Source organism: Bufo gargarizans, chromosome 4 (genome assembly GCF_014858855.1).
Source record: "Bufo gargarizans isolate SCDJY-AF-19 chromosome 4, ASM1485885v1, whole genome shotgun sequence".
Classification (NCBI taxonomy): Eukaryota; Metazoa; Chordata; class Amphibia; order Anura; family Bufonidae; genus Bufo; species Bufo gargarizans.
The window spans coordinates 29,480,750-29,494,651 of NC_058083.1; the positions used below are offsets into that span (position 1 = coordinate 29,480,750).

At 45.8% G+C, this 13,902-nt stretch overlaps 1 protein-coding gene across 1 annotated transcript in view; it reads right to left on the reverse strand.

Moving 5' to 3' along the window:
* Positions 1 to 10,173, reverse strand: part of LOC122935146 (vomeronasal type-2 receptor 26-like) — a 163,956-nt gene extending 153,783 nt beyond the window's left edge. The window contains exon 1 of the mRNA XM_044290912.1: positions 10,060 to 10,173. The gene's annotated coding sequence lies outside the window, so the exon portion shown is untranslated. The remainder of the gene's footprint in view (positions 1 to 10,059) is intronic.
* Positions 10,174 to 13,902: the final 3,729 nt, after the last annotated feature.

Genomic DNA, 13,902 nt, shown 5'->3' on the forward strand with positions numbered 1-13,902 from the left:
GACGTAAATCTGGATCATTAAGGAGAATTTTCCAATATTTCCTTAGAATATTTGTCATCAGTCGATGATGCCCATCAAAAGTACCTATACACCGGATGGTCTTGCTGTCCTGGGAGGTCACAGGGGGGGCAGTCCTGCATGAAATAAGGGAATCTCTCGTAAGGGCTTTTGCTCGATTAAAAGCCCTTTTAAGAACCTTTCGAGGATATCCCCTATCGCGGAATCTATTGTATAGATCATCCGCTTGGATCTTAAACAACTCATCTGTTGAACAGTTTCTTCTGGCGCGTAGATATTGTCCAAATGGTATTCCATTTTTTAGTGCAGTTGGATGCCAGCTTGAGAAATGCAAGAAACTATTTGTTGAGGTAGGTTTGCGATAGATATCGGTCTGAATCTGTCCAGACTCGTCTTTTTGTATCGTCAGGTCTAAAAAGTTTATTTGAGTCGGATTAATTTCAAATGTAAAATGCATACCGATATCATTCGCATTAAGCAACTCAACAAAGTCAAGGAACTGTCCCCTCTCCCCCTCCCAGAACAGCAAGACATCATCAATGAAGCGGCCCCAATAGCTAATATACTTAGTGTAGGGTTCCATATTTTCAGAAAAGACAATATTGTGCTCCCACCACCCCAAGAAAAGGTTCGCGAAGGTAGGGGCACAAGGCGTGCCCATCGCGGTCCCGTGAATTTGGTGAAAAAAAGTTCCATTACATAAGAAATAATTATGTGTGAGGACAAACATTAATAATCGTATTACAAAATCATTATGTTTGTGAAATGACGTACTTTTCGTGTACAGAAAAGATTTAACCGCCTCAATACCTAGGTTGTGCTCAATATTAGTGTATAAGGCCTCGACATCGAGGCTTGCTAAGAACGTGGATTTAGATAATGTGATATTAGCTATTTTGGATAATACATCATTTGTGTCCTTAATGTAGGACGGTAATTCAGTCACAAAGGGCCTCAAAATGGTGTCAACATACTCACTAGCAGGTTGGGTTAATGCATCATTCCCCGAGACAATGGGTCTCCCTGGAATTGGGACCCTATTTTTATGCACTTTAGGAAGTGCATAAAAAGTGGCGATGGTTGGATGTTTATTATATAGGAAAATAAATTCCTCCTTGGAAATTAATTGGTTATCTCGTGCCTCTTTAAGGATAACATGCAGTTCAGTGAGGTAGGTATTTGTTGGATTGGCGTCTAAAGTTTCATAGATTTTTTTGTCACTTAGTAATTTTTCAACCATCAGATCATATTCATTCCTATCTTGCACCACTATATTTCCCCCCTTGTCGCTTGACTTGATTACAATTTTGTCATCTTTTTTTAAAGATTCCAAAGCAAAAACCTCCTCACTGTTCAAATTACTTTCTCCACCAAATTTGTGCAGTTTAATAGTCCTGATTTCATCAGTGACTAGATCCACAAATGTTTCGATATTTTTATATTGGGAAAAAGGTGGTGTCCACCTGGAGCGAGGCTTCAAATTTGTCAAGGGGGGTTCTACAGTGGTGCACAAACCCTCACTTTCTGCATGCAGGCTCTCTAACGTCAGTAAAGCCTTCTGTTCCTGTTGAATTAATTTATGTGAATCCTGTGTCAGGCTTAGATGTTGTTTATGAAGTGCAAGTTTGCGTGCGAAAAGGTTAATGTCCTTTACCCAGGTGAATTTATCACATTGAGGTACTGGTGTGAAGGTCAAACCTCTACTCAGGACCTCAATTTGTAATTGAGATAAGATCTTACAGGATAGATTAATAACCTGTGTGGTTTTAGGTCTAGCACCAGGTATCATGTTTATGGATATATCTGGAGGACATGAGGGGTTGACACTATGTTGCATATCAGTCATAGTTAAATCACTGAGTGTGACCCTCCTTTCTATCATTTCATCGAAAAACCCCATTTCTCCCTGTCTTTTGCTTGTGCCCCTGCCTGACCTAAAAAAAGGGGGGCAATGGGAGCAGTAATAGATGAACTCGTGGGGAATTGGTTTCCAGCTAATAATGTGGGAGGTCCACTCATTCTGGATTCCACACTCAGTGATTGCTCCATACCCGTCATCATGGTTGTTATCCCACTTGTCACTGGATTTACAAAAGGGGTCTTCTTCACCCCAGTTAAAGACATATGACCATCCACTAAAGCTGATGAAAATAAGGATGGCCCAGAATCGCCAGGGGGGCGACCACTTGGCATTGGTGTTTGACATTCACTCTGAGATGTTGCTTTTTTTGAATTCCGGTTTCTATTGTATCTGATTTTTCTTTTTGTACCCGTATTGGGACCCGTCTGACTTGCTGTTTCTGCTCCTGATGTTTCTGACTCTGAATAATCAGTATATCTGGTTTTTCTAGCTGGAGGATTCCTTTGTTTTTTCCAGGAATACACACGATCTGACTCAAAGTCTATTTTATCTCGTATATATTTACGGTGTTTTCTCTCTTTAATCTCAGATTTGAAGTTTTCTAAATTATTTTGTAATTTTATTTCTTGATTTTTAAAGTCAGTTTGTTGACTAAAACTGAGTATTTCTTTAACTTCCTGAGTAAGTTGATCAGATACACGCTCCAGATATCGTTTTTCGTATTCAACCATATATTGCATCAATCTAAGGGAGTTTTCAGTCATAACCCGGTCCCACCCCCTGACAAATTCTGGGTCATCAGTGTGATTATTTGGTCTGAGGGGGTTCCTGAGACCCCTATATACTAGTCCCTGAGTTATATAAGTTTCCAGACTCACTATCTCCCACCATGAACGAAAGTACTGTTTATAGGTTACACTAAGGTTCCTAAAGCCACTATTGATATCAATGGTGTTCAGCGGGATAGATTGCTTGGAAAATACTTGACCTGCCTCAATCAAAAGCGCCTCCTTATCAAGCCCTTGCATAAGGAATCCTGCCATTTATAGGATAAATAGTGGATACAATTTCCTTTAAATAGGCCACAAAGCAAGGGTAGTTTACACCCAATCAATAGGATACACAAAAATGGGCCCTAGTGAGACCCTCGGGATTATAACCCTGAAATAAACCACTGGTCAAAAGACCAAAGAAAGTCCCTATAGGGGTCTACTAATTTGGAAAATAAAAGCCAAATACTTTATTTAGTTCATTTAAAAGGGGGGAATTACTACCCCACAAAACCACACGTTTTAAAAATAACAGGTGGCAGAGCAAATTTATGTACGGAATTGTTTCTCTCTCATTTAATTTGAGAACATATATATGTGCAGGTGGGTGGTTGGTGACAGTATACCACAGTTTGATATACCCTATTGCTTTGTGTCCTGGAACCTGGGCCCAGGTTCTGGACACTGCTGCGCTAGTTGTCTCTACACTGGCACCTAATAACCGCCACACTAGTTCGTCACACACAGAACTATAGCCCTACTAGGGTTTACACATTTGCTGCCGACTGAACTAAAACAAGCGCCTAACACTGATCCCCACCCGACATGTTTCGCCGCGATGCGGCTTCGTCAGGGGTTAGGGGTATTAGCGTCGGCGCGCTGAACAAACAAGGGTTTTATGCCTAAGGTAACGCCCCAGTTTGTCTATTACAGAGAGCCCATTGGTCATATCCGCAGAGGGGGGCGTATCTCTGAGTCGCATGTCACGTGTACGGCGCCTGGCGATGAGGTCACCAAGGCTGCATGCGTCCGGCATAGCCTGTTTCCACAGCTAGTGTGCTATTGGTTGCGGCCGTCGCTCGTGTCTTACGTGCACTGACGCCCAGCGATGACCTCATCACCAGGCGTACACTCATCCCGAACCAAACATTGACGCCGTCTGATGACAGCGTAACCATCGTCATCACCTCCCTCGCCTACCCATGAGGGAAGTGGGAGTGGTTATCTTCACCGCGATTTTATAAAGTGGATCGTGGTGTAAACTATGCAGAGTGTAATCATGTGCATCTTCTCGCCTGCTTCTATTCCTTCCCTTAAGTTAACAATCATCATCCATATGTGTCGTGCATGATTGCACACGGTTATCCTGAGTACCACTCCATTCCTATGGTACGAGGAGTGATGACGATGGTTACGCTGTCATCAGACGGCGTCAATGTTTGGTTCGGGATGAGTGTACGCCTGGTGATGAGGTCATCGCTGGGCGTCAGTGCACGTAAGACACGAGCGACGGCCGCAACCAATAGCACACTAGCTGTGGAAACAGTGCTATGGCCGGACGCATGCAGCCTGTGGTGACCTCATCACCTAGGCGCCGACACACGTGACATGCGACTTCAGAGATACGCCCCCCTCTGCGGATATGACCAATGGGCTCTCTGTAATAGACAAACTGGGGCGTTACCTTAGGCATAAAACCCTTGTTTGTTCAGCGCGCCGACGCTAATACCCCTAACCCCTGACGAAGCCGCATCGCGGCGAAACATGTCGGGTGGGGATCAGTGTTAGGCGCTTGTTTTAGTTCAGTCGGCAGCAAATGTGTAAACCCTAGTAGGGCTATAGTTCTGTGTGTGACTGAACTAGTGTGGCTGTTTATCTAGGTGCCAGTGTAGAGACAACCTAGCGCAGCGGTGTCCAGAACCTGGGCCCAGGTTCCAGGACACAAAGCAATAGGGTATATCAAACTGTGGTATACTGTCACCAACCACCCACCTGCACATATATATGTTCTCAAATTAAATGAGAGAGAAACAATTCCGTACATAAATTTGCTCTGCCACCTGGTATTTTTAAAACGTGTGGTTTTGTGGGGTAGAAATTCCCCCCTTTTAAATGAACTAAATAAAGTATTTGGCTTTTATTTTCCAAATTAGTAGACCCCTATAGGGACTTTCTTTGGTCTTTTGACCAGTGGTTTATTTCAGGGTTATAATCCCGAGGGTCTCACTAGGGCCCATTTTTGTGTATCCTATCTTGAGTAGGGTCTCATTTTTTGCGGGATGAGATGACGGTTTGATTGGCACTATTTTGGGGTGCATATTACTTTTTGATCGCTTGCTATTACACTTTTTGTGATGTAAGATGACAAAAAATGGCTTTTTTTACACCGTTTTAATTTTTTACGGTGGTCACCTGAGGGGTTAGGTCATGTGATATTTTTATAGAGCCGGTCGATACGGACACGGCGATACATAATATGTATACTTTATTTTTATTTATGTTAGTTTTACACAATGATTTCATTTTTGAAACAAAAAAAATCATGTTTTAGTGTTTCCATAGTCTAAGAGCCATAGTTTTTTCAGTTTTTGGGCGATTATCTTGAGTAGGGTCTCATTTTTTGCGGGATGAGATGACGGTTTGATTGGTACTATTTTGGCGTACATGCGACTTTTTTGATCACTTTTATTACCTTTTTTGGGAAGTAAGGTGGGCAAAATTTCAATTTTCTCATAGTTTTAATTTTTTTATTTTTATGGCGTTCACCGTGTGGGGAAAGTAACATGACCGTTTTATAGATCAGGTCGTTACATACGCGGCAATACCTAATATGTGTAGTGTATTTTATTTTTTTTATTTTTATTCAGTGATAAATGTATTTTTTTTTTATCTTAACTTTTTAAACTTTTTTTTACATTTTTTTTACCCAGACCCACTTGGTTCTTGAAGATCCAGTGGGTCTGATGTCTGTATAATACAGTACAGTACAATATATATTTTACTGTACTGTATTTTACTTACACTTTGTCTGAACAGATCTATGCTTTTTAGCACAGATCTGTTCAGCACCATGGACAGCAGGACGCCCGAGAAGGCGTCCTGTTGCCATGGGAACCTTCCCCGTCTGCCACAACTTCGCAGACGGGGAAGGGTAAGGACAGGGCTGAGGGGGGCTGTCGGGGGGCTCTCTCCCTCTCCATCGGGGGGCTGCAAAGGCACAGCAGCCCCCCTATGGAGAGGGAGGGAGCTCCCTGACCGATGACAGTTAACCTTTTCCATACCGCGGTCCGTACGGACGTACCGGTACGCCCTGAGTCCTTAAGGACTCGGGAAATAGGGCGTACCGGTACGCCCTGCGTCCTTAAGGGGTTAAACAGTTTGGTGTTTATTCACACATAAGGAAAAACAAAAATGACTGTTCACAGTCTTAGTGTTTGTTCACACCATGCAATGTCCATAGAACAAAATCTTCACCTGGTTAGCAGTTTTCCACCCGTAGTCCACAGCAGGCTTTAGGTGTCTATTTCCCGGCATGCGTCTCTCAGCCCTTTAGCATGGCACAACTTCGCAGGTCCCACAATACAGAGCCCCCAGCTTCTCTGTCAGATAGCTCCCCAGCTTCTCTGTCAGATGAAATTGCTGGCTGCTTTTTTTATGCCGTCCAAAAAGACCCGGCCTGGATCGTGGGGAGAACCACCCAACACTTTGGCAACCCACCCAACACTTTGGCAACTCCCAGTAAGAGTCAGCCTGGATCAGCTTTACAGCCATACTAACAAAAACAGTTTCAGTCAGCACTAGCTGACACTTAAAGCTACCAGCTATTACCTCATCGAGGCCCAGGAATTTCAGTGACTTATACTTTCCATCAATGACGGCCCCTTGCGCCTTCCTACATACCTCCCTCCTTTGTTCAACCCTAATTTGGTGAACACCAGCCAGACAGTGTACCCGGGACAGGGCATCTGTGTTTCCCTGTAACCTGCCTGCCCTATGTTCCACAGAAAACTTGAAGTTTTGCAAAGATAAGCACCATCTGGTGACCCCAGCATTCCTCTCCTTGGCTTGGCTCATCCACTTCAGAGGGGAGTGGTCAGTCACCAGACAGAACTTTCTCCGCAACAGATAACAGCAGAGAGACTCGAGCACCCACTTGATGGCCAGGCACTCTCTCTCCGCTATACTGTACTTAGTCTCGGCTGGGGTAAGCTTCCGGCACAGGAAAACAACAGGATGTTCCTCCTTATTGATATCCTGAGAGAGTACAGCTCTGAGGCCTACTTCAGAGGCATCGGTCTGTACCACAAACTCCCTCTTGAAGTCAGGCGTCACCAACATCGGGGACCCACACAGGGCAGACTTCAAAGCGGAGAAAGTCTTTTTCGCCTCATTCCACTGAACGGTCACTGACTTGCGTCTTTACAAATGGCCTGTCAATGGTGCAGCGACTGCAGCAAAATTGGGGACAAACCTCATATAGTACCCCACCAAACCCAGGAACGAATTTACTTACCGAGTAGTGACAGGTCGGGGCCAATTCCTAATTGCCTCAATTTTGTTCACCTGAGGTTTGATAATTCCGCCCTCAATTACATAACTCATGTTTTTTGGGGGGTTAGCGGTTAAGCCAGCCTCCCTAAGGGAGTCCAATACAGCCTGTACTTTAGGTAGGTGACTTTCCCAGTTGGTGATGTGGATAACGTTATCGTCCAGGTACGCCGAAGAGTACCGACGATGTGGACAGAGTACAATGTCCATTAGCCTTTGAAACGTGGCGGGAGCGCCATGTAGACCAAAGGGTAATACATTGTACTGATACAGCCCTTCTGGCTTGATGAATGACTTTTTTCCTTGGCAGCCTCCGTCAAGGGTACCTGCCAGTACCCTTTGGTGAGGTCCAACACAGAAAAATACGGGGCTTGGCCAAACTTCTCAATAAGCTCATCCACTCGGGGGGATGGGATATGCGTCAAACTAGGACACCTCATTCAGTTTGTGGAAGTCGTTACAGAACCGCAATGTCCCGTCCGGCTTGGGTATTAAGACTATTGGACTGGCCCATTCACTTTTTGACTCCTCGATGACACCTACCTGGAGCATTAGCTGCACTTCCTCCGCAAAGGCTTGTAGCCGAGCCTCGGGTACCCGGTATGGTTTTAACCAGACTTTTGCCTGAGGCTCAGTGATAATGTCATGTCGGACTGTAGAAGTGCATCCAGGGAGGTCCAAGAGCACATCCGTGTTCCGACTAATGAACTCCCTGGCTTCCTGAGCCTGTTTAGAGCAATTTTCACTGTGGCAGCCGCTTCCCTTGCTTCAGACAGAGGGTCCAAAACCGCTTCTCCTAGGAACCCTGGTCGAGGGCTGTCTTCCGTACAGGTTTCCCTATCTTTCCAGGGTTTGAGCAGATTCACATGCAATTTTTTCAAGCACCTCATAGGGCCCCTGTCACCTATCTAGGAACCTACTGTCTACAACTGGTACCAGAACCAATACCTGATCACCCAGGTTAAAGTTCCGGACCCGAGCCTGCCGGTTATAGATTCTACTCTGGGCTCGCTGCGCTGCCTCCATATGCTTCCTAACCAGAGGTAAAACAGTTTTGATCCATCCTTGCATCTGGGTGACGTACTCAACAATACTTCTGTGCGGTGTGGGTGTCTGCTGTATAGCAGTTCGAAGTGCGAGAACCCAGTAGAGCCACCTCTAGTACTGCAAACATGAGATAGGGCAGAAGAAAGTCCCAGTCCCTGCCATCCTTAGAGACCACTCTTTTTAGCATAATTTTTAATGTTTGCATAAACCTCTCTACCAGGCCATCCGTTTGTGGATGATAAACGGACGTCCGTAGCTGTTTTATGTGGAGCAACTTACAGAGTTCCCTCATGACCTTGGACATAAACGGGGTCCCTTGGTCAGTCAGAACTTCCTTAGGCAGGCCCATTCGAGAAAACATCTCCATTAACTCCTTAGCTATGAGTTTGGCTGATGTATGACTCAGTGACACTGCCTCCGGGTACCGAGTGAAGTAGTCGAGGACAACCAAGATGTGTTGGTGTCCTCTAGCAGATTTCGGTACCGGGCCTACGAGATCCATAGTGATTCGCTCGAACGGGACTTCGATAATCGGGAGGAGTACCAGGGGACTACGGAAATGTGGCTGGGGGCTCATTATCTGGCAGGTTGGGCAAGACTTACAATATTCTTCTACCTCTCTTAACAAACTGGGCCAGTTAAAACCACTGTAGAATCTGGTCCTGCGTTTTGTGCATTCCCAGATGACCGCTGAGAACATGCTGGTGGGCTAACTTTAACACGAGTTTGCGATAAGCCTGGGACACCACCAGGATTGGATTCACCTCGCAGCTGGTTTACTCAATACAACATCTCTTGAACAACCACAACAATTGGGGGAAACACCTACTCTTCCCCCAGTTGTTGTGGTTCCCCATCTATTATTAATACATTTTCCCAGGCTCGGGATAGGGTTGGGTCCCGATGTTGTGCAGTAGCAAAATTATGCCCGGAGACATTGAGGTCGGCTAGCTCCGCACCTGGCGGTAAGTCCTCCATGTCTCCCACCATGACACTTAGTGGGGTTGTCTCCCCCTTTTCCACCGAAGTGGAGGTCACCCCTACCTCTGGCCCTTCGGAATCAGGTTCCCAGGGTTCTGGTCTCCCCCATGAGCCGGGCCACTCTGCTAGGGTCACATCTGTCTCACAGGTATCGGTAACTTTTGTGACCGGCCATAATGCCGGGGTAGTCTCTCCAAATTATTAGTTCATACAGTAATTTTGGGGCGACGGCCACCTCATGAGTCCACCTGCCGGCCACCATTGATAAAGAGACCAGGGCAGTGGGATAGTCCTTTAAGTCCCCATAAATGCACACAACGCCAACCTTTTGGCCAGTATACTCGATGGGCCGCACCAGGGCAGCTCTTACCAGGGACACCAGGATCCCTGAATCCAGCAGTGCCACGGCCAGAGTGTCCCCCCCCCACCTGGGTCTGCAGGGGATACGTCCCGGGCGGGTTTGTCCGGCACCGGCCGCCGGGTCTGGGGTGGAGATTTCCAGGGTTCGATTGGCCCCCCCTCCCAAAAGAACCCCCTGTAGATTTCTGGTGGCCTCCTTGTGCTCCACCAGGTTGACCATCTCTAAGGCATTACCAGGAGATATCAGTGCCGATCCAGTGCTGCAGAGGGTACGGCAAAGCCCTCCAAAACACATCCGCCAACAGACGGTCCAGCATAGAAGTGGAGGTCAATATGTCAGGCTGCAGCCATTTCTGCAACTGGTGTAGCAAGTCATAATATTGTGGTCTGGCAGTTCAGCTGAGTTAAATTCCCACTGGTGCAAACACTGAGCCCGGACCAATACATTCACCCCCAGTCTCGCCAGGATCTCACCTTTTATGGTCGGGTAGTCGGCTGCTTCATCAACAGGGAGATCAAAAAACACTTGCTGGGGTCCAGACGCCAGGAACAGAGCGACGACCTCAGCCCACTGGTCTCAGGGTAGTTTCTCCTTTACAGCCACCTTTTTCGAACATCGCCAGATAGGTCTCGACGTCATCCGAGGGCGACATCTTAGGAATCGCTGAACGGACAGCTTTCCGGGCATCTTGGATGTTCTGGGAAGATCCGGCCGCTTGCAACGCCATTACATACTGTAATAGCAGCTGGTTAGTTTCCTGCTGCTGTTTGTTAGCCTCCCGCTGCTGCAAGTTAGATAAAAAATGTCAGTTAAATAAATCATATAGGAGACACACACAGTGATATCTGAGACGTGTAATGAAGTTTATTGGATTTACAGAAAGTGTGCTATAATTGTTTAAACAAAATTAGGCAGGTGCATAAATTTGGTCACTGTTGTTGTCATTTTATTGATTCCAAAACCTTCAGAACTAATTATTGGAACTCAGATTGGCTTGGTAAGCTCAGTGACCCCTGACCTACATACACAGGTGAATCCAATTATGAGAAAGAGTATTTAAGAGGGTCAATTGTAAGTTTCCCTCCTCTTTTACTTTTCTCTGAAGAGTAGCAACATGGGGGTCTCAAAACAACTCTCAAATGACCTGAAGACAAAGATTGTTCAGCATCATGGTTTAGGAGAAGCATACAGAAAGCTGTCTCAGAGATCCCAGCCGTCTGTTTCCACAGTTAGGAACATATTGAGGAAATGGAAGACCACAGGATCAGTTCAAGTTAAGGCTCGAAGTGGCAGGCCAAGAAAAATCTCGGATAGACAGAAGCGACGAATGGTGAGAACAGTCAGAATCAACCCACAGATCAGCACCAAAGACCTACAACATCACCGTGCTGCAGATGGAGTTACTGTGCATCGTTCAACCATTCGGCGCACTTTACACAATGAGATGCTGTATGCGAGAGGGATGCAGAGGAAGCCTTTTCTCCGCTCACAGCACAAAAAGTGCCGCTTGAGGTGAGCTAAAGCACATTTGGACAAGCCAGCTTCATTTTGGAATAAGGTGCTGTGGACTGATGAAACGAAAATTTTGTTATTTGGCCATAACAAGGGGCGTTTTGCATGGAGGAAAAAGAACACGGCATTCCAAGAAAAACACCTGCTACCTACAGTAAAATATGGTGGTGGTCCCATCATGCTGTGGGGCTGTGTGGCCAGTGCAGGGACTGGGAATCTTGTCAAAGTTGAGGGACTCAGTATCAGCAGATTCCACTCAGTATCAGCAGATTCTGGAGACCAATGTCCAGGAATCAGTGACAAAGCTGAAGCTGCGCCGGGGCTGGATCTTTCAACAAGACAACGACCCAAAACACTGCTCAAAATCCACTAAGGCATTTATGCAGAGGAACAAGTACAACGTTCTGGAATGGCCATCTCAGTCCCCAGACCTGAATATAATAGGAAATCTGTGGTGTGACTTAAAGAGAGCTGTTCCTGCTCGGAAGCCATCAAACCTGAATGAACTAAAGATGTTTTGTAAAGAGGAATGGTCCAAAATACCTTCAACCAGAATCCAGACTCTCATTGGAACCTACAGGAAGTGTTTAGAGGCTGCAATTTCTGCAAAAGGAGGATCTACTAAATATTGATTTCATACATTTTTTGTGGTGCCCAAATGTATTCACCTGCCTAATTTTGTTTAAATAATTATAGCGCACTTTCTGTAAATCCAATAAACTTAATTTCACTTCTCAGATATCACTGTGTGTGTCTCCTATATGATATATTTAACTGACATTTTGTATCGTAACAACCAACAATTTATACAGGAAAATCATGACGATTTTCCCACTGTATTCCCATTTTTGGTGTGAGATACACGTGCACTGCAAATATGACAGGGAAATTAATATAGTTAATCTGTCTGTTAGATCAGTGGGTGACATATACGCATTTTTGGTGTGAGATACACGTGTCAATTCACATAGCTGGGTGACCACAATTAAAACTTAACATTTCATAATTAATTAATAAAATGAAAAGGCCCAAATATTAAAATTTCTTTTTTTTTCAAGGATTGTATAAACAAAGATCACAAAAAGTGGTGTGACAATTAGCTGCCATACGATGATAATGTGGTCTAAAGATAGACAGAGGATAGAGAAGGATAGGCGTTGAAGAGACAGGGATACTGGGTCTCTGACCCTATGTGTCCCTGTGTCTACCTACTAATACACTCTCTCTAGATATCCCTTAGGCTACTTTCAGACTAGAGGCACAGACCTCCGACAGGCTGTTCCGTTGGGTGAACAGCCTGTCGGATCCGTCCTGCCACTAGTGACCGTGTGCCCCCGGAACTGCCGCTCCAACCCCATTGACTATAATGTGGGCGGTGCTGAGTTCCGGTGGAGGCACGGTAGCGTTCAGCGAGAGGCTGTCTGAATAAATGTCGGACATGTCGTAGTTTTATTCCGGCAGCCTCTCACCGTGCGCTTCTGCGCCTCCACCGGAACTCCACCCCCGCCCCCATTACAGTCAATGGGGACGGAGCGGCTGTCCGAGGGCACGCGGTCACTAGTGGCAGGACGGATCTGACAAGCTGTTCACCCGACGCAACAGCCTGCCGGAGGTCCATGCCGCTAGTGTGAAAGTAGCCTTAGTGTCCCTCAACCAATCGACAGTGACTGCCCAGTTTCATCAAGTGATACAGAAACAGAAAAGGAAGAGGGAACATATAATCAAATCAACACAATTGTCCTGACGCGTTTCATTGGCCTCTGCCAAATCCTCAGAGGATCAAACTACAGGGTAATATTATAATGCTAAAGGAACTAAATCAGAGAATCATTAGAATGTTTGCAAAGCAACGATCAGTTGCTGAACAAGGTTTACTTAGCTATTCCATTAGTTGCCCATCATGATTCAGCAGTAGGTCTTCATCTGGCGTCCTGCGTGTGGCAACACATGGTGTGGCATCTTGCGTATGGCAGCAGCGGCATGAGAATCTCACCCGCCCATATTTGTAGCCTCGCTGGATCCCTGTGTATCCTGCCCTCTGATGTCACAAGGCCGATCACGTGACGGGTCAGGTGACTGGACCCGCCGCGTGATCAGACAATACCTGCCTAGGAACGCCTCCTTCAGATGTGGAGCCGACCCCTGCGTGGTGTCAGAGCTATGCGGCGATATAGACAGAGATGTGGGAGGCGACTGGGCTCAATTCGCCATCTACTACATGCCCGTCCATATGTTAAAATTATGATATGCCGAGCGCGACTCATAGTGTAAGTATGCGCTCAAGGCGAAAAAAGTTTTATTGACATGTTCAGTCACCAGTGAGGATATATTCTCAATGGCTTAGAATAATACAGAGGTTACTGCAAAGTGGCTCAGTGGTAACTAGTGAACATATGCAAGTTTACATAAATATCGCAGTGAGCAAGAACGCAATGGTTGAGAATTGGAAAAACTAAACGGCCTTGACCTGCACTGCAAATATGACAGGGAAATTAATATAGTTAATCCGTCTGTTAGTTCAGTGGGTGACTTATGCCCATTTTTGAGCTGTCTAAACTCCATACATGGTACGGACCTCTTGGCCCCCTAGTGGACAGGGCTAAACACTAGCTCTGTTCCGGACAGCTCACAATGATTTGGCTAAACTCCATACACGGTACAGACCTGGTTCTTGCTAAGGATTGAAAATTGCCAACTCTATAGGAGCTGTCCATTTCCCATGCCTGGTACGGACCTCTCAGCCTCCTGGTGGTCAGGTCCAGAAATATGATGGGATTTAGCTGATTCAAACTGAATTGGCTAAA